Source organism: Pelodiscus sinensis, chromosome 13 (genome assembly GCF_049634645.1).
Source record: "Pelodiscus sinensis isolate JC-2024 chromosome 13, ASM4963464v1, whole genome shotgun sequence".
NCBI lineage: Eukaryota > Metazoa > Chordata > Testudines > Trionychidae > Pelodiscus > Pelodiscus sinensis.
Window position 1 is genome coordinate 16,000,860 of NC_134723.1, and position 25,037 is coordinate 16,025,896.

Consider the following 25,037-nt stretch of genomic DNA (forward strand, 5'->3'; position numbering starts at 1 on the left):
CCATAAAGATCATAGAGAGAATTTTTCCATTGCAAACCTACTTGTGGAAGTTACTATTAGGCTGCGTCTAGACTGGCAAGATTTTGTGCTTAAGTGGCCACTTTTGCACAAAAACTTGCCAGCTGTCTACACTGGCCGCTTGAATTTGCGCAAAAGCACTGACGTTCTAATGTAAGAAATCAGTGCTTCTTGTGCAAATACTTTGACACTCCCGCTTGGGCAAAAGCCCTTTTGCGCAAATGCTTTTGCGCAAAAGGGCCAGTGTAGACGGGCAACTAAGACGTTTTGCGCAAAAACAAGCTAAATGGGGGGAGGGGGGGGGAAGCCCTATGGGCACTCTGAGGCTCCGTAGCCAGGATCAGCTTCCCGGACTTCCTGGTAATCTGATCCCTCTTAAAGCAGACGCAGGCTGCTGAGGTCACCAGGCAGGACCCTTCCTTGGACCTCCGGGCTGAGGTCTGCCACATGGCCCCTGCCGTCCTCAGCAGCCACCCTACAGCAGGATGGCAGCTCCAGGTGGGGATCAGCCATCTGCACTCCCAGTGCAGGAAGCCCCCCAGGGGCTGCAAACGAAGGGCCCCATCCTGGTCATTGGGGGAGCTGGACAGCCTGCTCGACCTCTAGCAGGAGGAGGAGGCCCTCCATAACACCCGCTCCCAGTGCCAAAAGGCAGACATCTTCGCCCGCATGGCCCAGGCGCTTGTCCAGCAGGAACATCCAGCCCGGACCTTCGAGCAAGTCCGGGCTAAAGTCAAGGAGCTGCGCCTGGGCTATGTGCGGGCCAGCGAGGGCCAGGGGTCAGGAGCAGACACCTGCCCTGACTATGACCGGCTCCACGCCATCCTGGGCCAGCCAGCCCCACAAGCCACAGAGGTCCCCATCGACAGCAGCATGCGCCCCCCTGTCACCAGGACCACTGAGGCGGGGGAAGGGGACAGCAGTGCGTCGGAGGATGAGGCCAGCACTGCCACCCAACAGGCCCCCTCCGGCAGCCCCGATGTCTCGGAGGCCAGGGAAGGATCCACCGGTGAGTGTTGCACTTTGCATTCACAAGGGCAGGGGGAGGGGGGAGCCAGGCGCCTGGAGGGGGAGGGGGAGAGCATGTCACTCAGGCCACGTGAGCTGCACTCTGTGTAGCATTAGGCAGTAAGCAGCACGTGCAACCACGTGCAGCCTGGTGACCAAGCGGCATGTGGCTGCAGCAGGCAGTTCCAGGGCATGCCTGGGACCGTGCTGCTCACGCACATCCGGCAGGACCAGGGGGGAAGGGTGGATGCTGCCTGGAACCAGCCAGGGCCCCAGGGACTCAGCCCAGAGCCCGCACCTCCGCAAGGGTGCAACATGCAGGACGGCAACACTGTCCCATGCCTGGCTGTGAGGCACAGCCAGCTGCTTCTGGGAAAACCTCAGCGTCACAGCCCTGTGAACGTGGCCCCCACTGAGCCCCTCGCCTGCTCCCGGTGCCTTGGCTGACTTCCCGAGGAAAGTCCCCACTGCGGCCACACATGTCCCTGGTTAAGTGTGGGAGGGATAGTGGGAGGGAGAGGGGGGAGGAGCACTCGGGCCACCCCTAGGGCTGCCTGAGTTTTGCTGCAAGGATGGGATACTCCCCAGTCACTCTCCTGGTTCCGTCCAGGAGATATCCCACACGATAGGGATCTGAGAGCCCAGACCACGTTTGCTAGATGTGCTCCCAGGCACTGTGTGGGGATTCATCTCGCTCCCTGTCAAACACCAGTGATTAGCCCAAAGCCTCACAGCCTCCATCAGCAGGGAGTTCCACAGGTTAACACAACACAAGCACCCTCCAACCCTCCACGGGGCCAGGACACAGACCGGTGGTTACAATACATGGAGGAGGACCCTACTCCAGGGGCTGTCCTCTTTGCAAACATACAACACGGAGAGCAGGGGGGGAACCGAGTGGGCCCAAGCCACACTACTATGGTGTCACCTGGGCTCAGGAGTGGGGTGGAGGGCATGTGGGGACAGTGGTCGGCCTGCCTGACTGACCCATCCTTTCTTCTCTTCCCTGCAACAGGACCAAGCACAAGCCGGGGACCCTCAAGTCCGGCAGCCGCAGCACCCCCAGCCGCCCAACTACTGAGGGAGCGGCTCCGTCACCGGGACCAGCTCCTTCGGCGCCACGTGCAGGCCGTCGAGCGCATCGAGGCTGCCATCACTCGGCGCGTGGAGGCAGACCTGCAGTAACGCCAGGAGGCCTGGGCCAGTGTGTGAGGATGGCCGACTCCATGGCATGGCCTTGCCCCACGCGCCTGCCATCCCTCCCCTACCACTGCTCCTGCTTCTTCCCCTCCTGTCCACCTCCCTGTATAGCCTGTCCCGATGCAGCCTGCCCCCCATGTCCAGGTCTGTCCCCGCAGGAGCGGTCGCAGGGGCCACCCTTCCCAAGAGTAGCTCCTCCCCCTCCCAGTTCAAGGTCTCCTCCCCCTTGTAAATAAAAAGATACAAGTTTTTCTGTTCTTCTTTGAGTAGTGTCCCCGTGGGTGCTTCTCTCTAGGTGAAGGGTCGCCCTGAGCTGCAGATCGGAGCTTTGTATAGCAGTTTCCCCTCTTGAGCCACGCATGGTGACTCAACCTCCTCCCTTTCAGTTCCTCTTTAACTGCCCTCGTCAGCGGACGGAGCAGCCAGGAGCTCCCTGTCAGACTGACTGACTACTTTCCCCTTAGTTATTTAGGCATAGTTAGCTTCCCCTGTTTTATCCAAGTTACTCTTTCCTTGTTTTTTATAAAAAAAGAAAAAAACAAAAAACAACTAGAAATAGGAAAAATAGACTTAATTAAATCCCCCCCTCAGGGGGCTTGAACTTACCTCAGACCGGGACTCCGGTAAACCGGCTTTCTCCTGCCTGTCAAAACAAGAAACACATAAAGACTTAAAAAAAGAAGAAGAAGAAGCAAAACCACATAAACTATAATAATATAGAAGATAAATATAATAATTTCAAGAGGGAGAGAGCCCGCAATGTCCGGCTCCTCAGGTTTTAAAAAGTGCGGTCAATGCCGGGACCCAATGCCGGCTTCAGATGGCCACTCGGACTGCATACGGTGTTTGGGGGAGACCCACTCTCCCCACAACTGTACCCGCTGCAATTCCCTGACGGCGAGAGCAAGAAAAGACCGTGAGCTCCGCCTCAGGATGATTTTATTTGAAAAAGCTCTACAGCCTGTGGGAGAACAATCTGCGCTGCGGCAAGAGCCTCCGTCGCCTTCCAAAAATGCCCCGAGACCAAGAGCCTCTCCATCCCGCTCTCTTCCTCTCCCAAACACAGAGGAGAGGCACACCAGGCTGGGAAGTCCCCTGCCACTAAGGCTTCGGGGCGATCCTCCCACTCCGCGCCGGCATCGGGGCGCTCAACAGCTGAGCGGCCCCAGGAGTGCTCTAAGCAGCTGGCACGGCATGAAAAGCCGGTGCCGCATCAAAGCGCTGTGCTGCTTCCAGCCCCGGCGCCGCTTCAAGCCTCTGCGGCGCCGAAAGCTACACCACGGCTTAAAGCTGCGGTGCCTCTTAAAGTCACGGCACCGCAGCAAAAGGATGGACAGCCTCTGAAGCCACTGGCACCAGCTGATGCTCCGCTGGTCCTCCCACAGCCAGACAAGCAGCCAGATGAGGCTGCTAGGGATCAGCCCCAACAAGAGACTGATCCATACAGCAGGCATCATTATCTGTGCCTGCCTTCTACTTCTTACTCTCCTGGGAGGTCTCCATCAAGGCAATCACCTCCCAGGTTGATATCACCGTTGTCTCTTCACGACGCTCCCCTTTCGGATGGTGACCACCGCACGGTCTATTCCTCGCGACATCCGTCATCTGGGAAGGCTCGCTTCCCACCATTATAGGGCTCCACCACAACATGGCCCATGGCACCCATACTGGCCTTACCCACCTCCAACTTATCCACCACAATGGGGACCATGGAACACTGGGAGCCATATGGACACTGCTCCCTACCTCGTTCCACTGCATCCCGGAGAAGTTTGCCTCGGCCACAACCCCTACCTCCAGCAAGTTTTTCGGAGGATGAGGTGGAACAAATCTCAGACAATGACTCACATACTCAGTCAGTAAACGTCACATACTCTGATGCCCTTGATGCACAACCAGAGGACGCCGTAGTACCATCAGACACTGGAATGATTGACGATCTAAAACAGTTTCAAGAACTATTCAAGAGAGTAGCGACAAGCCAGAATGTCTCCCTGCAAGAGGTGCAGAAGAAACAATACCAATTGTTAAAGAATCTACATCCGACACTACAGGGCAAGATTGCCCTACCCATAGACGAGGCAATCATGGAGACCTCAGAAGATCTGTGGAAGACGCCTGCATCCATCCAACCAACTAACAGGAAAATTGACAGAAATTACTTTGTCCTCTAAAAAGACAACGAGTTTCTCTTCACTCACCCACAACCTAACTCACTAGTCGTGGACTCAGCACAACAACGAGCGAAGCTTCCACAATCTAGGATGCGCAAAGCAGACAAGGACCACAAAAAGTTGGACTCCTTTGGCAAGAAAGTATATTCCTCTTCAACCCTACAACTCAGAATATCAAATTACTCTGCTCTCTTAGCAAGTCACAACTTTGACAACTACTCAAAACTGGGAGAACTAATGACGCATCTCACCGACTCCAAAAGACCCATCTTAAAATCAGTAGTTCATGAGGGCCATATGATCGCCCGCACCACTCTCCAAATGGCAATGGATGTAGCTGACACTGCAGCCCGAGTTACAGCTACAGCGGTGGTGAGGCGTAGAGCTTCTTGGCTCCAGTCATCTGGAGTTCCCCGCGAACTCCAGCCCAAAGTGTAGGACTTGCCATTTGACAAACAAAAGCTATTTGTAGCCACTACGGACGAAATGCTCCACAACAGCAAAAATTCTAAGTCCACACTTCGCATGCTACCCTATATAATTCATACAATCGATATCGGTATGGACAATACAATTGACCACAGAGGCCTTATGAAGACAACAGACCAAGACAGCGAGGTCCCAGAAGGCAACCCAACCAAGCCCGCCCGCTGGCTAACCAACCATCTAAGCAGCAAATTTGAACATTTGCTCGAGGGTCTGCAAGACCTCCCGTTCGATCTAGCACCTCAACATGGCCATCTATTCAACCACCGTTTGCGTGCCTTCCTCCCACAGTGGGAATCCATAACATCGGACCGCTGGGTCCTAGAGATAATTTGAGTTGGCTATGCCATCCCTTTTATTTCTATCCCTCGTCCCTTTTCATGGACCACTCTCACGAAACCCTTCTAAAACAAGAAGTCAATCGGCTCCTTGTCATTGGGGCTATAGAAAGGGTACCCCGAGAGTTCCACAGGAGAGGGTTTTACTCGAACTATTTCCTGACTGAGAAAAGAACAGGAGGTTGGAGACCACCCCTCCCACAGACGCTACCTACGCTTCACGTTGGGACTAGACCATTTCCAGTACAAGGTTCTTCCCTTTGTTCTCTCATCAGCTCCGAGGGTATTTTCGAAGGTACTGGCGGTCGTAACTGCATATCTCAGACAGCAGAACGTCATATTTCCCTATCTAGACAACTGCCTTCTAAAGGAATCTTCATACGCCGAAACCACCTCTATGATACATACGACCACAGCCCTCCTCAGTCATCTAGGCCTTCTAATCAACCAAGACAAATCAATTCTGCACCCGGTTAAAGATATAGTGTTCATTGGCGCATGCCTGGACTCAGTTACAGCCCGGGCATACCTACCTCAGCAACGCTTTGCAACTATGCAAGAAATTATAAATGGGATGCTCACAGTTCCTACCACCACAGTACTTACATGCCTCCAACTAATGGGACACATGGCTTCCACCACCTACGTAGTCCACCGTGCTCGTCTGCACTTTCGATGTTTTCAGCTCTGGATTGCAACCGTTTATATCCCATCACGACACCCTCGAAACAAAACGGTTGCTATCCCACCAGACGTGCTCGCATCCTTACGATGGTGGACAGTGCCAAACAATCTTCTGGCGGGGGTTCCGTTCCGACAAATCGAACCCATTATCCAAATCACCACAGATGCTTCCCTGCTCGGCTGGGGGGCTCATATAGAGGGTCACGAAGTTCAAGGCAGGTGGTCCCCAAACGAGACACTCTTACATATCAATCTCCTCAAATTGAGGGCAGTAAGGAATGCCTGTGCACACTTTGCCTCCGACATCACCAATCACACAGTCCGCATCCTAACGGACAACAGCTGCATGATGTTCTACATAAACAGACAGGGTGGAGCCCGCTTCCACTCTTTATGCGCGGCGGCTATTCGCCTGTGGAACGCATACATCCGCAACCAAGTCACCCTGATAGCATCCTACCTGCCCGGAGTGAACAATACCAAAGCGGACTCCCTCAGTCGAAACTTCACCTTAGACCACGAATGGGAGTTACATACGGAGGTGACAAACTCAATTTTCCACCAATGGGGATGGCTATTGATAGACCTCTTTGCTTCTACTCAGAACACCAAATGTCCCCAATTCTGCTCACATGTGGGACTTGGCAAACACTCTCTGGGGGATGCCTTCCTAATCAAATGGACAGCCCCCCTACACTACGCCTTTCCTCCCATACCGCTCATCCCAAGAGTTCTGCGCAAGATCCTGAGAGATGAAGCCCTAGTCATCCTGATTGCACCATCATGGTCTCGCCAAACCTGGTCTCCCCAAACCTGGTACCCATAACTTCACAGGCTAGCGGTCCACTCTCCCCACCCACTACCATACCGGATAGACCTACTATTTCAGGACGACGGCAGGATACTGCATCCACAACTCAATACCCTGCATCTTCACACATGGCTTCTCTCTGGTTCTCGGAGGTAGAAGAGCGCTGCTCCCAGCGAGTAAAAGACGTCCTCCTCCATAGCAGGAGACAGTCTACTCGAAAAACTTACCAACAGAAATGGACACGTTTCTGTCACTGGTGTCAGCGAGCCAAAGTGGAGCCCCGGGCCTCACCACTAAATACCATCCTAGACTACATTCTGGACCTTAAAGCATCAGGCCTGTCAATCTCCTCTCTAAGAGTACACCTCTCTGCAATAGCAGCATTTCATACCTTGGTGTACGGCTTCTCCATTTTTAACCATTTTATTACGAAGAGATTCCTCAAGGGACTCCAGAATGTGTACCCACCACATAAGGCCCCACCCCCTTTGTGGGACCTAAATCTTGTTTTGAACTGCCTCACCAGACCTCCTTTTGAGCTACTGGCAACAGTACCACTTCCTTTCCTTTTTATGAAAGTCTGTTTCCTCTTAGCCATCACCTCCGTCAGGAGAGTGAGCGAACTCAGAGCATTAATGTCAGAACCTCCTTACACAGTTTTCACAAAGGATACGGTCATACTTAGACCTCACCCCACGTTTTTGCCAAAGATCTATACAGAATTCCATCTCAATGAACCGATCGTATTACCTACCTTTTTCCCAAAACCGCATTCTTCACAGACAGATGCTAGCCTGCACACTTTGGACACCTGTAGGGCTCTGGCCTTCTTCCTAGAAGAACAAAACCATTTTTGTAAATCTGAAAGACTTTTTATCTCCATCGCTGAATGATCGAAAGGGACACCAATATCATCGCAACGAATCTCAAAGTGGATATCGACATGTATAATCAAATGCCAGTCTCTGGGCAATAGACCTCTACAACAGCCACCATGAGCGCACTCTACTCGAGCCACGGCTGCTTCTACAGCCTTTCTGGGCAACATCCCCTTAAGAGACATTTACCGGGCAGCAACATGGTCTTCAGACCATACTTTTGCTAAACACTACGCTATCCTTCCACAACTTAAGAGTGATTCAGCAGTTGCCACAGCAGTACTCTCTACCACTGCTAAACAATGACTCTTGCTCCTTCCAGCCTTACATTGAATACTGCTTTGTAGTCACCTACAGTGGAGCACCCACGGGGACACTACTCGAAGAAAAGGGAGTTACTCACCTCGTGCAGTAACGAGTGTTCTTCGAGATGTGGGTGCTCCACGACCCTCCCTATCTCCTCTCTGCTCCGAGTCAAAATTCTCGGGCGGAGATGAGGAACTGAAAAGGAGGGGGTTGAGTCACGCTCCTCAGGAGGTGGGAAGGGCTCGAGACGCCTCCTGGGTATGCGTGGGCTCAAAACGGGAAACTGCTGTACAAAGCTCCGATCTGTGGCTCAGGGCAATCCTTCACCTACAGTGGAGCACCCACAGTGACACACATCTCGAAGAACACTCGTTACTGCACAAGGTGAGTAACTCCCTTTTTCAAACCAAACTATGGTGGTGGTTATTGGGAGGGGAGGGTGAAGGGTAGGGGATGGGAGGGAGTTGTATGGGGAGACCGAGGCGACCCTACTATGGGGCCTATGCAAACATGTCCGTCAGGGCCTCCCAGATGCACACTCCATCCTGGAGCGCCTGGCAGATGGCAGCTGTGTGGGGTTGTTCATAAGTCTGTGCCTCAGCTGCCATCCATGCAGGGAGGAAGGCCTCCCCGCTCCGCTCCACAACGTTGTGGAGCACGCAGCACGTGGCCACTACCTCCGTTGCATTCCGCTCACCCATCTGGAGGCGGGTGAGCAAACAACGGAAGCGGGCTTTTAAGCGACCGAAGGCGCACTCCACTTGATTCCGGGCCCGGTTGTGCTGGTTGTTGAACTGGGCCCGGTTCTGGTTTGGCCGCCCCGTGTTTAGCCAGGGCAGCAGGGGGTAGGTTGCGTCCCCGATGATCCAGATGGGCATAGGCACATCCCCGACAGTCAACTCCCGCCGGGGGAAGTAGGTGCCCGCCTCCAGCCTGGGAAACAGTCCGGAATTGCGGAGGATGTGGGCGTCGTGTGCCCTGCTGGACCAGCCCGCATAGACGTCCAGGAAGCGGCCCCGGTGGTCCACGAGGGCCTGGAGAACAATCGAGCAGTACCCCTTCCTGTTCATGAAATGGGCTGCTCGATGCTCCGGGGCCCGGACGGCGATGTGGGTTGCATCCAGGGCTCCTCCGCAGTTGGGGAACCCGAGGGCAGCGGGCAGGCGGATCACTCTTGGGAGCAGGACATCGTTGATGGCGTGGACGACCTGCAGAAGGGTGCAGAGAAACACAGGGGAACACATCACATAAGGCAGGGGTGAGTGCGCTCCCTTCCCCCCCCCCCCCGTGATTCCCTCTGTCCTCGCGCGCACACACACACACACCAGGGTCCCCACGCCCCCCCACCAGCAGGCCTGTGCAAGGAAGGGACGGGCCAAATCCCTGGATGACCCAACCTGGAGTATTGGCTGCTCCTGGGCATGGAGTGCAGCACCCTCCCCCCACCCCACTCCTCCTGGGACTTATCTCCATGATGATGACACCAACGGTGGATCTGCCCACCCTGAATTGGTGTGCCGCCGATCTGTAGCTGTCCGGAGTGGCCAGCTTCCAAAGTGCGATGGGGACCCTCTTCTCGACAGGGATGGGTGCCTGCAGCCGGGCGGTGGCTCTCTGGAGCGCAGGGGCAAGCCAGGCACACAGCTCCAGGAACGTCCGCTTTCACATGCGGAAGTTCCGGAGCCATTGCTGGTCGCCCAATTGCCCCAGGACCAGCTGGTCCCACCAGCCCGTACTGGTGTCCAGTCTCCACAGTGGCCTCTCCACCCTGGGGTGGAGATGCCACAGGGACGCCATGGCCTCCCTGGTGAGGGAGTCCAAAGCAGTCTGTACCTCCTGGTCCTGGAACAGGAGAGCACCAGCTGCAGGCGCTCCAAAATGGCCGGCAGGGGCCAAAGCAGGCACATGGCCACCCCTGGCTCCATGGCAGACAAAACAAGGCAAAAGAAAAAAAAACAGGCAAAAGGACTAGGTGGCAAAAGGCAGTGGTGTCCAAAAGGCAGAGGGCAACCACCAAAACTGCTATGGCTGTCAGTCTCTTTGTCCTAAAGCATGCAGCAGGAGAGAAACGGCTGTCCAGGGAGATCCCTTTAAGCACGTATCTCAAAGGAGCTCCAGCCCCCGCCCCCTTTTGCCCTCTGAAAAATGGTTCTGGACTTCTGCTTTTGTGCAAAAGTGCATCATTATAACGATAACGCCGTGCCAATCTAGATGCACTTTTGCGCAAATACTTAACGGAAAAACTTTTCCGTTAAAAGTATTTGCGCAAAATCATGCCAGTCTAGACGTAGCCTCTGGGTATTCAGAAACATTAATGTTTTCTGCTGGAGAACTCGATTGCAGTGAGTTGAAGTTTTCTTCATTGTGGAGTAATGAAGTAGTGCCCAGTGTAATTGGGTTTGTTAATGTGTAGTCCTTTACATGATTAGCTGATAAGCCTGGGCTCAGTTGTTAATTCTAATGACTACGTGCTCCCTCCCTTTCCTGCATCTGTGTCAGAGGCAGGTGGAGTGGGAGCTGTTGCCAATGAAGAGCCTCAGTTTTCAGGGGCAGCAGCAGGGGGAGGCAGAAGCTAGCTTAAAAGCTGGTTCCCCTTGAGCACCTACTTCTACCTACCCCTTCTGCTTGTAAACATCTAACGGCTGAAAAATTCAGGGATTACATAATTACAAAAATAAATGTTTACTATATCCATAATATGAATGAATTCTAGAACATATATTGGAGACCAAAACAGTTACATTTTGTGAGGTAGTGGTATCAGCAAATATATTTTACATTCATTTTTTTTTTTCAGTTCTGTTTACTGATAGTACTTGGGAGCCTCTTTATTTTAGTGATAATTTTTTCCAGGACAATTATTGATTTACAAGTAAACCTGGATGTTTGGTTATGGAAAAAAAGCTAAGGTAGTAAAATTGCACTACAAATGATGTGCCACAGGAACTTATGGATTTTTATATTAAGTAAGTTGGCATATTTTACAGTAGCTGCTGGGCTAGTACAAATATGGTGTTTATTTACTAATAATTTATTTATTCAACATCAACATTATGCACATGCTTATTTTGGTGGCTTATTTTTAGAGGATTTTTCTTCTCTATTGTAGTAGTTTGAAACCCTTATTACTTTCACTAGCTGGTCATCTGAAGAAGTGGGATGTGCCCACGAAAGCTCATGATACCATCTACATGTTTTGTTAGTCTATAGAGTGCTACCAGACTGCTTGTTGTTTTTTAAGTTTGCTTAGTTTCACTTGGTCTGTTTAACATAACTATAGCATTTAAAAGAAAATATTTCTCATTTTTGTCAGTGCAGCTCAAGAAAGTTAATATAGTTGCATCAAATCTGGTAACTTTTATAAAGTTTAAAATTTTAAACAAGTACTTGAGGCTCTAGCTATGAGTTTCATTGCTATACTTCTGAAATGTGAATTAATCATTGACACAAATCCAGTGTGAAAAGCACCAGGGCTATGTCTACATTGGCATGATCTTGCCCAAATACTCTTTAATGCAAGAGTTCTTGCGTTAAAGTATTTGCACAAGAGAGTGTCTACACTGGCATGTGCCTTTGCACAAGAGATTTGCTTTTGCACAAGAAATTGATGTTACCTCTCTACACTGGCCTCTTGCGCAAGAACACTTGCGCAAGAGGACTTATCCCTGAGTGGGAGCGTCAGAGTATTTGCGCAAGAAGCACTGATTTCATATGGTAGAACATCAGTGATCTTGCTCAAGAACTCTCCGCCAGTGTAGACAGGCAGCAGGTAGACACAGCCCAGGAGTAAAACTGACTTCCAACTAAACTTATTTTAGTAGCTGGAAAAGAGATGTTGCTGGTTGCACCTTGGGTACTTGTAATTCTGCTTTAATAGTAGTTAACAACTGGCATACCTTGTATGACAGAATCTCAGGTCTTCCTACTGTTAATGCTGCAAATAGTATCCCTTTTTGGCAAAGTGGAAAACTTGATTTTTGCTTACTATTGAGTTCCTAAATTGAGACTAGCAAGATGGATACTATTTTTTAAAATCTCTTACTGTCTCACAAGACATTTGTTTTGTCATCTTTTTACGAACATAGACTCTAAACTTTCCTCATTCCTGGGTTTTGCTTTATTTGTAACTCAAAATACAAATACAACCAATTATAAACCTCAATTAAAGCTTTATCTCCAGTTTTTGTCTTTTTTTTTGTTTGTTTTTACCCTAGTACTTCAAAACATTTACAGCAAGATTGCAAGCTGTCTGGTGGCTAAAGGGTATTCCAGTGGTGCCCAGCAGTGCTGAGTGAAAATCAAGGAGCTGAGGTAGTCCTACCACAAAGCAAAGCAGATGAGCAGATGATCTGGTGTAGCTCCTCACACATGCTGCTACTGCATGCCATTTTGGGGCGGGGTCCCAGCCAGCTTCCCCAGTTTGACCGTGGAGTCTGGCGAAGAAACCTCTGGTGTCAGCATGGAGGACGATGTGGTGGCATAGGAAGAGGAGAAGGAAACTGGTCAGCCAGCAATTCCCTGAGAGCCAGGAGCTGTTCATGCTGCTAGGGCCAGACCCCTCCTCCCAGGCAAACACAGACTCCAGGGAGGGCACATCTATTGAGTTCACAAACTTTTTCTAACTACAAGTGGTTTAAGGCAATGGGGTGTGATGCGTGGTGTACTCTGTGCCTACATAGCACAGGGGGCACAGAACAGTTTGCTAATGTGTCTGCAGATGGAGTGGAAGTCTTGCCTGCACAGCTGCATAAAGCTCTCAGATAGGAGAGCTTCTCACATGGTTTTTGGGGAGACCTGCCTTATTCCATCCTCCATGGTAAGACACCTTTCCACACCAAGCCATAAGAACAGCTTCTGCCCTAGCTGGCCCCTTACCATGCCTGCCTGTCTCCAGATCGAGTGTGTCATGATGGTCCCTCCTCTGCACCTGCCTGCTTTAAAATAAACATTAGATGTTGCACGGAACACATCTCCATTGTCTTTATGGAGATCTTTGGTGTAGGCTAAGAGTTTAGGGGTATACTAAACACAACGGCTGCATCTACACTGGCAATCTTGCCGCCTGTTTACACTGGTGGGGAGTTCTTGTGCAAGAACACTGACGTTCTAATGTATGAAATCAGTACTTGCGCAAGAACTGTGATGCTCCCGCTCAGGAATAAGCCCTCTTGTGCAACTGTTCTTGCGCAAGAGGCCAGTGTAGACGGGCAATGTTAATTTCTTGTGCAAGAAAGCCTGATGGCTAAAATGGCCATTGGAGCTTTCTTGCGCAAGAGAGCGTCTACTGGCACGGATGCTCTTGCGCAAAAGCAAATCTCTTGTGCAAAGGCACATGTCAGTATAAACGCTCTCTTGCGCAAATACTTTTAACGGAAAAACTTTTCCGTTAAAAGTATTTGCGCAAAATCATGCCAGTGTAGACGCAGCCAATGTATCTCCTATAGCATCTGCCTTCGTAACTTTTCATTGCAGCTGGTACTGCAGCCAGCTCAGTGTATACTCCCCCTCTTCCAGCATCTTCCCTCCTGGCTCAGATCTGCAGGCAAAAGTAGACAAGGGAGGACATGTTCTGGGAACAGATGGCCTGCATGAACTCCCTTATGAAGGAGATGAGGGCAGAATTCCTGGACTGCATCATGGAATGCCAGGAAAGAAGAGCTACCAGGGAGCAGCAGGCAAGACAGCAGGAGACCATGTTTGCTTCCCTTACCCCTGTTATGGAGTGCCTGCCTTCATGCCTGATGAAGGGTTCCTCCCAGAACCCTGTCTTACCCAATGACAACCCTAGTATCCCCCCTCCTGTGCTTTTTCATTGTTCCACTCCCAGGGACTCAAAGGGTCGCTGGGGCTCCAGGACATGGGGAAGGAATTCAAGGGCAGCCATATCCTCTAGGACTTTGGGAAGCAAAAGGCAGTTTTACTCGTATTCCTGAGTCTTCTTCCCCACTTTGAGTTCCCACTTCTTTCCTTTTCCTGCTGTTTTCCCCAAATAAAAACTGTTCTTTGAACAATAGCCTCTTTATTGGTTGAACTGCAGGGGTGGGATGGGGGATTAAAGGCGAATACAGGGGCAGTTTAAGAGCCATGTGGAAGAGTCACGAAACTGGTCTTGCATAAAACTGTCCTTCTGGGCCTCTGACTTGCACTATCCCTTGCTGTACTCCTTGTGGCACTGGTGTCTGGCTGCTCAAACTCTCTGGCTAGGCACTCTGCCTTAGCATCTTACCCTGCCAGATAATCTTTGTGCGAGTAAGGAGAAAACTTATGGCGCATACAACAGGCAGCCACCACAAAAGGAATGTTGCCTTTGCTGAGGTCCAGCCTAGGCAGGAGACTCCTAAACCTACCTTTTAAACCTCCAAATGCACATTCAACCACCATTCTGCACCTGATCGGCCTGTTGTTGAACTGGTCTTTGCTGGGGTTCAAGCTACCCTTGTAAAACTTCATGAGCCACGGGAGCAAGGGATAGACTGGGTTGCCAAGGATCACAATAGGCATTTCCACCTCTCTGACCCTGATTTTTCTGTCCGGGGGGGGGGGGGGGGGAGTGCCACAGTACATCTTTTGGAAGAGGCAGGAGATCCTAAAGATGCAGGCATCATGCACCTTTCCCAACCGTCCCATGCTGATGTTGGTGAAACAGCCCTTGTGATTTACAAGCGTTTGCAGCACTATGGAGAAGTACCTTTTGCAGTTGATGTACCCTGTGGCAAGGTGATTGGGGGTCAAGATGGGGAGGTGTATTCCATCTGTTGAACCTCATTGCGGCAAAGCCATTCACTATGGTGTTCACTTTTCCCAGAGTCACAATCCTCAGTAACAGAATGTTATTGATCACCTTGGCTACGTGTATAACAGCCCCCACTGTAGATTTGCCCCATCCAGACTGGTAGGTGTCTGGTGTTACAAGCTTCCATAGGGTAATTGCCACATGCTTCTCCATAGTCATAGTGGGTCTCATTTGGGTATTCTGCTGCCTCAAGGCAGAGTAAGCTATTCATACAGTTCCAAGAAAGTGGTCTTGCACATTTGGAAGTTCTGCAGCCGCTGCTGATTGTCCCATCTCTGCATCCCATTCCGCAAAAAAGAGGCAGTATAGACGTAGTGATCGTGGACATGTGCTTTGGGTTTATTCAATAAACCTTAGATGCAAATTGTTCTAATAAAATAATGTTCATTTCTTCTCTTAGTGTTGGATCCTCTTTCCTTGGGCATCCAAAATCTCCATGAAAGTTAGTGAGTCAAAACATAACTCTTCTATATGGTTTGATTTCAAAATATCTGTGCTGTTATCTAATAATTTTCCTGACTGAATCTGGTGAATCTGTTTAGATAAGTGGATGGTAACCTATGGCCCATCAGGATTATCCTCTGATGAGTGTTTGCAGGCACATGACCCTTGGAGCTCCCATTGGCCACAGCTCACCATTCCCAGCCAATGGGAGTTGCACAGAGTACCATGGGATGTTCTTGTAGCTGCCTTTTGCAGCTCTCATTGGCCGGAAATGGTGAATTGTAGCCACTGGAAGCTGCAGGGGTCATGCCTCAATGTAAATAAACTGACTCGCTGCCCGCAAGCCCACGGAGTAGATTGATTTAAATCACCAAAAAAAATTGATTTAATTAAGTTACCTAAAAAGCTAAGGCTGTTCTTAAAGTATACTCAATTTTGGAATTAAACCCCATTGAACTCACTGGCAGTTATGTTTTTTGAGTAATCAAGTATAGAATGGGTTCCCTTGGAAGAGCTTAAGTTATGCTGAAGTAAAACAGGGAATAGACTTATGGTATCACCATTATCATCTGTGGCTATGATGTTCCAAAATAAGTCATGTATCCTCTTTCTATACATTTTTAGAGTGCATCTGTCTGTGTGTTTGTCTGCAAGCCTGTTTTTTCAAGAACACCTCCTAACTCTAGATTTCTCTTACTGCATTTTATACATGAGTGATAGATTCTAAATCTAACTAATTAAACAAGCTATAAGGATTAGCTAAGCTAAACTTTTTTTCACCTAACATCAAACACAGGAAATAGCTTGGGAATTTACTTGTCAAATCACAGTTACACCAAAAGGCAGAGAGAGAGTCTTGAAAAATGATGCATTGCAAAGGGAGTACTTTAGTTCTAGCTAGTTGATCTGCTCAGTTGTATTCACATCTTCATCCACATAATTTTCTCCCCATAGCAGGTTTCCTTATGATGTTTCATTTTTGCCCTACATCATCATCATCTTGTACTGCTTACACTTGGCACATTTTTCCTTTTTTACCCAGGGAACAATTTTCTTCAAAATATTCCCAGATAAGATCTCTCTTATGCCCACAAGCCATGGCAGCTTTTCTGTGGCAAATGTGTGGGGGAATATAAGAAGCTGTGTATGTGTGCGTGTGCTGAATGTCTTCCCCTTTTCTTTCCAGTCCACTCTACTGTTCCTTTCTATATTCCCTTTGTCCTTTCCTATGTATTGTTTCTGTGTCTTAAGACAATGTCTTAATTAACTCCTCTGCCGGGCTTGGTCCAGGCTCTCCACCACATAAGCACAGAACAAAAACAATTCTATCCATCTTGCATCTTTCTTTACACATGTTAGTTTTTAGCCTGCTGAAAAACTGAAATTAAAAGCCCAGAGCTTTCAAGAAGCAAGAGCTAGTAATTAGGCTGGACAGACTAGAACCACTAATTCATTTTCATGAGAAAATATAGTATGTTTATAATGAGATTTAATTGTAACTGTTACTTTAAATGAGATTTCATATTTTATTGATGATTTTAGAAAAATCAAAACATCCAATTTAAAAAATTTGATTTGAATAAATCTAGTCCTTTTAAATCCTTTTTTGGGTCCGCTCTTCAAGTGGGTTACCCTGATGGGTCATGTGCTTCCCACGGGTTGCCCACCCCTGGTTTAGATAGTAATCCTGAAAGCTATTGTTGAAGAAATAACAGAGTAAGAATCTCCCCCTCCCTATACACACACCTTGGAAAGCCTCCTGACTTATAACAAAGGGAGTATCTGTTAATTATCAAAAACTTTTGCGGAGGAAGGATTTGATCATTCAGTGGCTTTTTTTGAAAGGGGTCTGTTGCACGGATCTATTGAGATTTAGTATACATCTACCACATCTGTGTAGCAGCATAGTTGTTATTTTAAGCAAAGTATTTAAATAAGCTAACTTACATCTATGGAATTTCACACACAGCTATTAAACACCATAAAAACTGTGCACATGTTCAGTGCAGGTGAGAGATGTATTTGAAAGCCTTGATGGATGAAGTTCTCTCTCACTAGAGCACCTATATCAGAAGCAGGAACAAGCTGCCTACACACATTGGCTGCCAGCATTCTGCAGCACAGATACATTGGGCAAAAGGGAATTCTTTTAAGAGTAACAGCTAGTTCCAACTCCAGGTCCATTTTAGGGTTCTTCGTGAAATTTGCCAATAAATGAAAAGTGGTAGTGAGTTCTTAATGTGGGAATTGAAAGTGAGGCTTCTCCAAATTACTTTCCAAAAGGAGTCACTAACCATCCACTGGATAGGAATGACTTCAAATTCCTATCACGCTGAACTGGCTTGAAACTGGTGGCTGGCAGCTGAAATGAGCTGTAGCAATGTTCTGAGGCATCTGGTTCCCTAGTAAATGCTAATATTACACTTTTGAGAATGAGAGGCTTCCTGAAAGGTTGTTTCTTTGACTAAATATTTACCCTATGGCGGGGTGTGAGTGTGTGTGGGTGGTCACATAGGCAGGGTCTCCAACTGCACTCACAAGCAAAATCTCCCATTGTTTTTGCTGTTCTTCAGACAATTTCTATTAGGTTAAGTACTTGAAGAATAAAAACAAATATTAGCATAGCATCTTAATTCACTTCTAAAAGCAACATTCTGCAAGATAAAATTACTTAAACTATTTTAGAGTCCTTACAAACTTATATTTGTCACTCCCTTCAATATTCAGATCTATAGAGAGACCTCTTGCACATGCTTTATAAGATAAATTGTTAGGACATGCATGCTTTTAATATTTGTGTGAATCAGTATATAGTAAGAGATATCACATACTTTGTGAGTTATACAGTTGTTTGACATACAGTGGCATGTTGAGTTATCAGGGTTTTGTTTTCTGGCTCTGGGATCATATTCGGTTCTAGTCATGAGACAGTCAGCATAATCAAGTATAAAAGATCAATTTGGTTTTCACTGGAAAATTAACGTGGGCTCTTTATCACATTGGTTCCATTGATATCCAGGCAGCAGAAGATTCTTTGTACACATGGTCTAGTCCCCTGATAGGGACAAAGACCTACGGTCGGTCGGACACACACACACACACACGGACACACACACACACACACGATGAAGTTTAGGCCTGTCCTGTTAGACAACTGGGTTCTATATCTAGTGCTTTTTGTGGTGGCCTTATGAAAATTCGTATTACCTTATCTGTAAAATGGATGAATGATAGTTACTTCTCATATGAAATGGGTGTGAAGTTGTACTCATTGTTACAGGAGAGATGGCTTTCATAATCAGGGCCGGCTTTAGGAAGTGCAGGGCCCAGTTTGAACTGTTTTGGCCCTCCCTCCCCCCAGGATTTTTTGTTGAGCAAAAAAAACCCACACCACAAACCACAACCACACAAATATCACATCAGAAGTAGATCTGATCAAAATGTATATCTATTTTTTAAAAAAAAAATGCCATCCTTTTATTATGCAAAATTTTACACAAAACTAAATCAGTTGTAGGTCAAATATTTTGAGTTGCAAACTATCCAATTTTTTCAATAAAGTTTAAAGTTTGATTTTTAAAGTTACCAGAGAGCGTTGAAGTTTTCTGTTACATTGATTTACTTTTTAAATAGCAAAAATGGAGTCTGTTAAAGTGTCAGTTCTGTGGTCAAATTCTAGTCCTTAGTGATTTCAGCACCAATGATTTCACTAGGTAATATGGTACCTCACCACCATTGCCTCCTTTGAACTGCCCTTCAACACATTGCCTGCACGTTGAGTTCAAGGTCAGCCCCCTCACTATGCCACTGCCCCTCTCCTGCAGATCTATCATCTTATGCATGTGCAAGATCTGTGAGAGCTGTCCCATGACTCTGCAGTGAGTGTCTGTGGTGCCTGCTTCTGGGTGGTGTCTCAATGCTGCCACATTCACCTCCAAAGAGGGGGCTTCCCAAAGCAGGCCCTTGCTGCAGACCTCCAAGGCATCCACAGGTCTAGACTCCTTTCAATGGGCCCACTTCCCAGGGCTCATTGATCTTGGATCTGGCTTCCATCCCCTCTCCAACCATTGCAACTGCCCAGAGGTGCTCACTTTCCGCCTTATCCATTCCCACCTCATTCACCCCACAGGAACAGTCTCCACACCTCTCCCTCAGAGTCTACCACCCCAATGCAAAGCGGGGGAGTGCAAGGAAAGAGGCTGAGGCCCATCAACGGGACTGAAGCTGTCATGAGCAAGCCATGCCCGGGAGCCATTCTCCTGTCCATTGCTGGTGCAGTGTTGCTTCAGGCACGCTGAAATGCAGTCACCTCTAGGTTGGGCTGGATAGCTGTTTAACACCTGCACAAGGTTTCAGGAAGGGGGCAGTGCGGGCTGCCTTTCTGCAGAGCCCCCATCAGAACTACCATGCCCTCCTGGCTTAGAAAAAGAATAAACAGGAGGATTGGAAATTAACCCGCCCAGTCTCACCTCCCCTAGACAGGGAATGAGCCATCTACATTAGGCCCCAGCTGGAGTATCATGTCCAGTTCTGGGTTCCACATTTCAGGAAATGTGGAGAAACTGAAGAATGTTGAGAGAAGATCAACACAAATGAGAAAAGAACTAGAGAACATGAGATATGAGGCAAGGCTGAAGGAATTGGCCTTGTTTACCTTGGAAAAGAGAAGACCGAAAAGGGACATGAGAGCAGCTTTTAAGTATCTAAAAGATTATCATAAGGAGGAGGAAGAAAAATTGTTCTCCTTGGCCTCTGAGGTTAGGATGAGAAGCAGTGGGCTTAAATTGCAGCAAGGGGGGGTTTAGGTTGGACATTAGGAAAAACTTCCTGCCTGTCCGGGTGGCTAAAGACTGGAATAAATAGCCTAGGGAGATTGCGGAATCTCCATCACGGGAGATATTTAAGACCAGGTTAGACAGACACCTGTCAGGGATGAGCTAGGGCAACTCAACTTTGGAAGCCCCACACTGATACTTACAGAACATGCTGAGGGCCTCAACTTAAGCGTGGTTGCATATGCAAGCAAATATATACAGATAGCTTCTCTCACACTGACAGGCATGAATACAAAGATTAAGACTACACAACATACAGGCCCCATTTACATCAGTTCTGCTTATAGAAATAAAATGTAATATTTACCCGATTTCTGCCCATGTGACAGCACTTTTCATGAGCAATGACAGTCCAAGAATTTAACTACTAAAATGCATATCAACAGAAGATCATTACACCAACTACTTTTTTGTTTTGGCTCCTACTCGCCGGCCACGTGTTGATCCCCACATAAACCCAAACTGCACCGCGGGGTCGCAAACAAACTGGCCGTGGGCAGCATACCAAGTTATTAATATATATTTTTAAACCTTTTCTCTCTGCTGCCATGTCTCCTCTGCTTGCTCCATCATCTCCCCTGGTGCCTGCTGCCCCCCCAATGCCTCACCTTCCTCTGCTGTCCTGACTCCTGCCCTTCTCACTACCCTCAGCCCTCCTGCAACCTGCCCCCCTCCACCAACCCTTCCCTTGCCCCTGTGCCTACTTCTCCAGTAGCCTCACTCTCTGATCAAGTGAGCTAACCCTCCTCATCCCCTCTCCTAACGCCTCCCTCTACACACCTGCCCTGCCTCTCTCCTCCCATAGACTCATAGACTTTAAGGTCAGAAGGGACCATTATGATCATCTAGTCTGACCCCCTGCACAGTGCAGGCCACAGAATCTCAACCACCCCTCTTAGAATAATCCTCTCACCTATATCAAAGATATTGAAGCATTCAAATACTTTGAAGGACCCAACATGCAGAGAGTCCTTCAGCTGTGATCTGTGCCCAATGCTACAGAGGAAGGCGAAAAACCTCCAGGGCCTCTGCCAATCTACCCTGGAGGAAAATTCCTTCCCGACCCCAAATATGGCGATCAGCTAAACCCTGAGCATGTGGGCAAGACTCACCAGCCAGACACCCAGAAAGTTCCCTATAGCAACTCCTATCATCCCTCCATTGACCTATTTCCAACTGATAATGAATGGTCAATTAGTTACCAAGATCATGTTATTTCATCCAACCATCCCCTTATCATAGAATCATAGAACTGGAAGAGACCCCAGAAGGTCATCAAGTACAGCCCCCCACTCTAGGCAGGACCAATCCCATCTAAATAAACCCGGCCAGGGCTTTGTCAAGCCGAGACTTAAATACCTCTATGGATGGAGACTCCACTACTTCCCTAGGTAACCCATTCCAATGCTTCACTACCCTTCTAGTAAAATAGTTTTTCCTAATATCCAATCTGGACCTCTCCCACCACAACTTGAGACCATTGCTCCTTGTTCTGCCATCTGTCACTACTGAGAACAGCCTCTCTCCATCCTCTTTGGAACCTCCCTTCAGGAAGTTGAAGGCTGCTATCAAATCCCCCCTCACTCTTCGCTTCTGCAGACTAAACAGACCCAAGTCCCTCAGCCTCTCCTCGTAGGTCATATGCTCCAGCCCCCTAATCATTTTGGTTGCCCTCCGCTGGACCCTCTCCATTGCTTCCACATCCTTTTTGTAGTGGGGGGCCCAGAACTGGACACAATACTCCAGATGTGGCCTCACCAAAGCCGAATAAAGGGGAATAATGACATCTCTGGATCTGCTGGCAATGCTCCTCTTAATGCATCCTAATATGCCATTAGCCTTCTTGGCTACAAGGGCACACTGTTGACTCATATCCAGCTTCTCATCCACTGTAACCCTTTTCTGCAGAACTACAACTTAACTGGTTGGTGCTGGTCCCTTCCCTGCAGGTGTCTGCCCTTCTGCTTCACCCCAGAATCCCCTGTCACCTGCACCTTCCCTTAGCCCTGCACCCTCCTGGTGCTTCCCCCTTCCCTTACTGCCCCTGCCCCCTTTGTCTTCTTTTTTCCCTGAGGCCCACCCCCTCACCACTCTCTGCCCCATTCCCCTCCTGCCCCTCTGTGCCCTCACACATGACTTGCTCCCTCCCCATCTTTCTCATGCCCACCCCTTCTTTCAAGCCTTCTCCCAGCACCTCCCCTCCCCCTCCAGCCCCCAATGCCCTTCCCCTCTTCTCTCCTCTCCCAGCATCACCCTGTCCCCCCTCCCACTGACACCTCCCCTCCTGCCTTTTCCATCATTGTCTGCACTTGGCCCCCTGCCATTTGTGTCTTGGTGCCTTCCCCTTTCTTGCCCTTCCCCTCCCCACAAGCCCCTTCTCCTTCCCCTCCCCCTCCCTCACTGCACAAGCCCCCCAAACCACCTTCCCTTCCCCCTCCCCACAAGCCTCTTCCCCAGCCCCTCCCCCACTGCACAAGCCCCTTCCCTAACTTCTGCCTTCCACGTTGTGGGGCCGGAGTCTGCACTCAGGCCCCGCAGTCCGAACCTGGAGGCAGCCACGCGGCATGCCTCCGAGCAGTTTTAAAATCCCTGGCATGACGTGACGTCACGCCTGGGCCCTGCCCACCTGCAATGCCGCACATGGGCAGCAGCAGGCGGCGAGGGGGAGCCGCACAGAACCGCGCACGGGATGGGACGGGGACAGAGGTGGGGGGACGCGTGGGGGGGCTGGCAGGTGGGGGGTCCGGGGCCTGCTCCAGGCAGAGCTGGGGAAGAGACCCAGCTCCACATAGTGACGGAGCAGGGCCCCCGGCTCTGAATTGTAATGCCAGCCGGCACTTCCGGGTTCAGGGGCGCAGGGCCCCCTTAGGCGTGGGGCCTTATTCGACCGAATCGGCCTAAGGCCCTGTTCATAATCTCTTGTCTTATAGTTATGTACGTTCCTGTAGGCCGGGGTGGGCAAATATTGGCTTGCAGGCTGAATCCAGCCTGCTAGATTTAGCTCCTGCAGGCCCCCACCACTATATGTACCTGTACAATCACAAGTACTGGCAATTGAAAGTCCCTTGCAAGAGCATAAAGACCAGGACTTGAACAAGGTTAAAAAAAGAACTAGATAATTCATGGAGGTTAGGTCCATCAATACTTATTAGCCAGGATGGGTAGGAATGGTGTCCCTAGCCTCTGCTTGTCAGGGGCTGGAAATGGATGACAGGAGCGGGATCACTTGATAATTACAGGAGGCCTTCGACTTGCCATGCACCATCGTAAATGCAGGCCAAGGACATAAATCAGGGGGTTTTGGCCCCTTCAGCACTTACAAAAATCGTTGTAAGTGCGGGGAGTCGGAACTCAGGGGCTCGCAAGCCAGGGGCCTCCTGTACCTGTTCTGTTCACTCTGTCAGGGGCATCTGGCATTGGCCACTGTGGGAAGACAGGATACTGGGCTAGATGGATCTTTGATCTGACCCAGCATGGCTGTTCTTATGATTGGCTGGGAATGGCAATAGGAGCTGTGGCAAGTGGTGTCCCATTCTGCGCTACTTCCTGACACTCCCATTGGCTGAGAATGGCAATCTGTGGCCAATGGGAGCTGCGATTGTGGGTACTTGCAACCATCCAAGTAAATATAGCTCTGGCGGCCTTCCAGAGGCCAACCCTGGTGAATCACTGCTATATTATTGCCCAACTCTGCTATAGGCCAAGGATAATCAATAGACAGCCTATTTGCCATATCTGTACTTCTAGATATTTTAGAATGGACACTGAAATCTTTTCATTTACTTATAATTTTTTTATTATTTTCTCATGAGTCTGCACCTTAAGGCTACATCTACACCACAGTGCTATTTTGGGATACCAGAAGTATCCCGAAATAGCTATCTCACATCTTAACAGCAAGCCCGTTATTTCAAAATATAACGGGCTCAGTATTCCGACATACGTGTAACGCCTCGTGAAATGAGGTTAAGGGACATTTCAGAACAGTTGGTTATTTCGCAATTTACAAAATAAGCTATTTTGAAATAAGATTGAAACAAGATATGCAATTTGTGTATCTCAAATTGCGTATCTTATTTTGACCTATGGTGCAGTGTAGATGCACCCTTACTGCAGTTTGACCAAGCAATTTGGATCTTAAGTTATATATTTTAGGCTACAGAGTGTTGGGAGGTGTGATCTCTCTCTCTCTCTCTCTCTCCTTCTCCATCCATCCGAGGTGTGTGACATTTTCCCAGTTCTGCCTGGTGCATGATAGACCTCAGTGCAACATGCTTGACACTTGACAGGTCTGCTTGTGCAGTAAACAACATAACTTCTATTAGACAGACAATCTAAGCTATGCGATGGAAGGGGAGGTGATCTGGTGTAGACTAATCATCTTCACTTGGCACTATTAGAAGGAAAAGAATTAATCATCTAAATTTTGAAAGCCACATAAAAAATGTTTGTGAAAATTATCTCTTTCCCCCCATTATCAGCATTTGGAGGAAAATAAATTCTGTCATTAAAGCTCTGGTCTAGGAAATAGTAGAATTTTACCACAACTCCTAAACATTAATGATTTGTTACTATTGGTAGTGAAGCACCTTGCTGAGGTTTGACAGATTTCAGATCATAGTATAAAAAATTTCAAACATGTTGTTTTGTCACACATATTTAAAGAAAATAAATCTACAGGGTTTTTTTTAAGCCGGCTAGCTTGTAAGGGTAGAGTGATTTCACTTAAATGTAACAAATGTTTAATTTTGAAGAATTAGTTTGCTGAATATTGAGTTTGTTCTCTTGTTCTGGACTATCCAAGTCTAATATTCTGTTTTTGTTAAAACGAGCTGGATCTTTTCATACATGATGTTTATTTTACTCTAAATCTACAAGCAATTTAATTTTTTAGATGTTTTTAATTATACCAAAAATTATTGTAAGAACTTGTACCCTTAAAATATCCAACCAAACTGGGATTGATTTTTTTTCTAGTTTCCCGCAAGATGGACTTTTTTACTGTGTTCTGCACTTACTGAAAGTGTACAAATAATTGGTATGATCAGGTGCTCTTTGCTTC

General features: G+C 48.4%; 1 protein-coding gene across 4 annotated transcripts in view; it reads left to right on the forward strand.

The window, feature by feature from the left end:
• HDX (highly divergent homeobox) overlaps positions 1 to 25,037 on the forward strand; it is a 148,590-nt gene that overhangs the window by 5,161 nt on the left and 118,392 nt on the right. The window contains exon 2 of one of the 4 annotated variants that reach the window (XM_075940763.1): positions 12,118 to 12,214. The exons of the other annotated variants lie outside the window; for them this stretch is intronic. The gene's annotated coding sequence lies outside the window, so the exon portion shown is untranslated. The remainder of the gene's footprint in view (positions 1 to 12,117; positions 12,215 to 25,037) is intronic. 4 annotated transcript variants of the gene reach the window in all.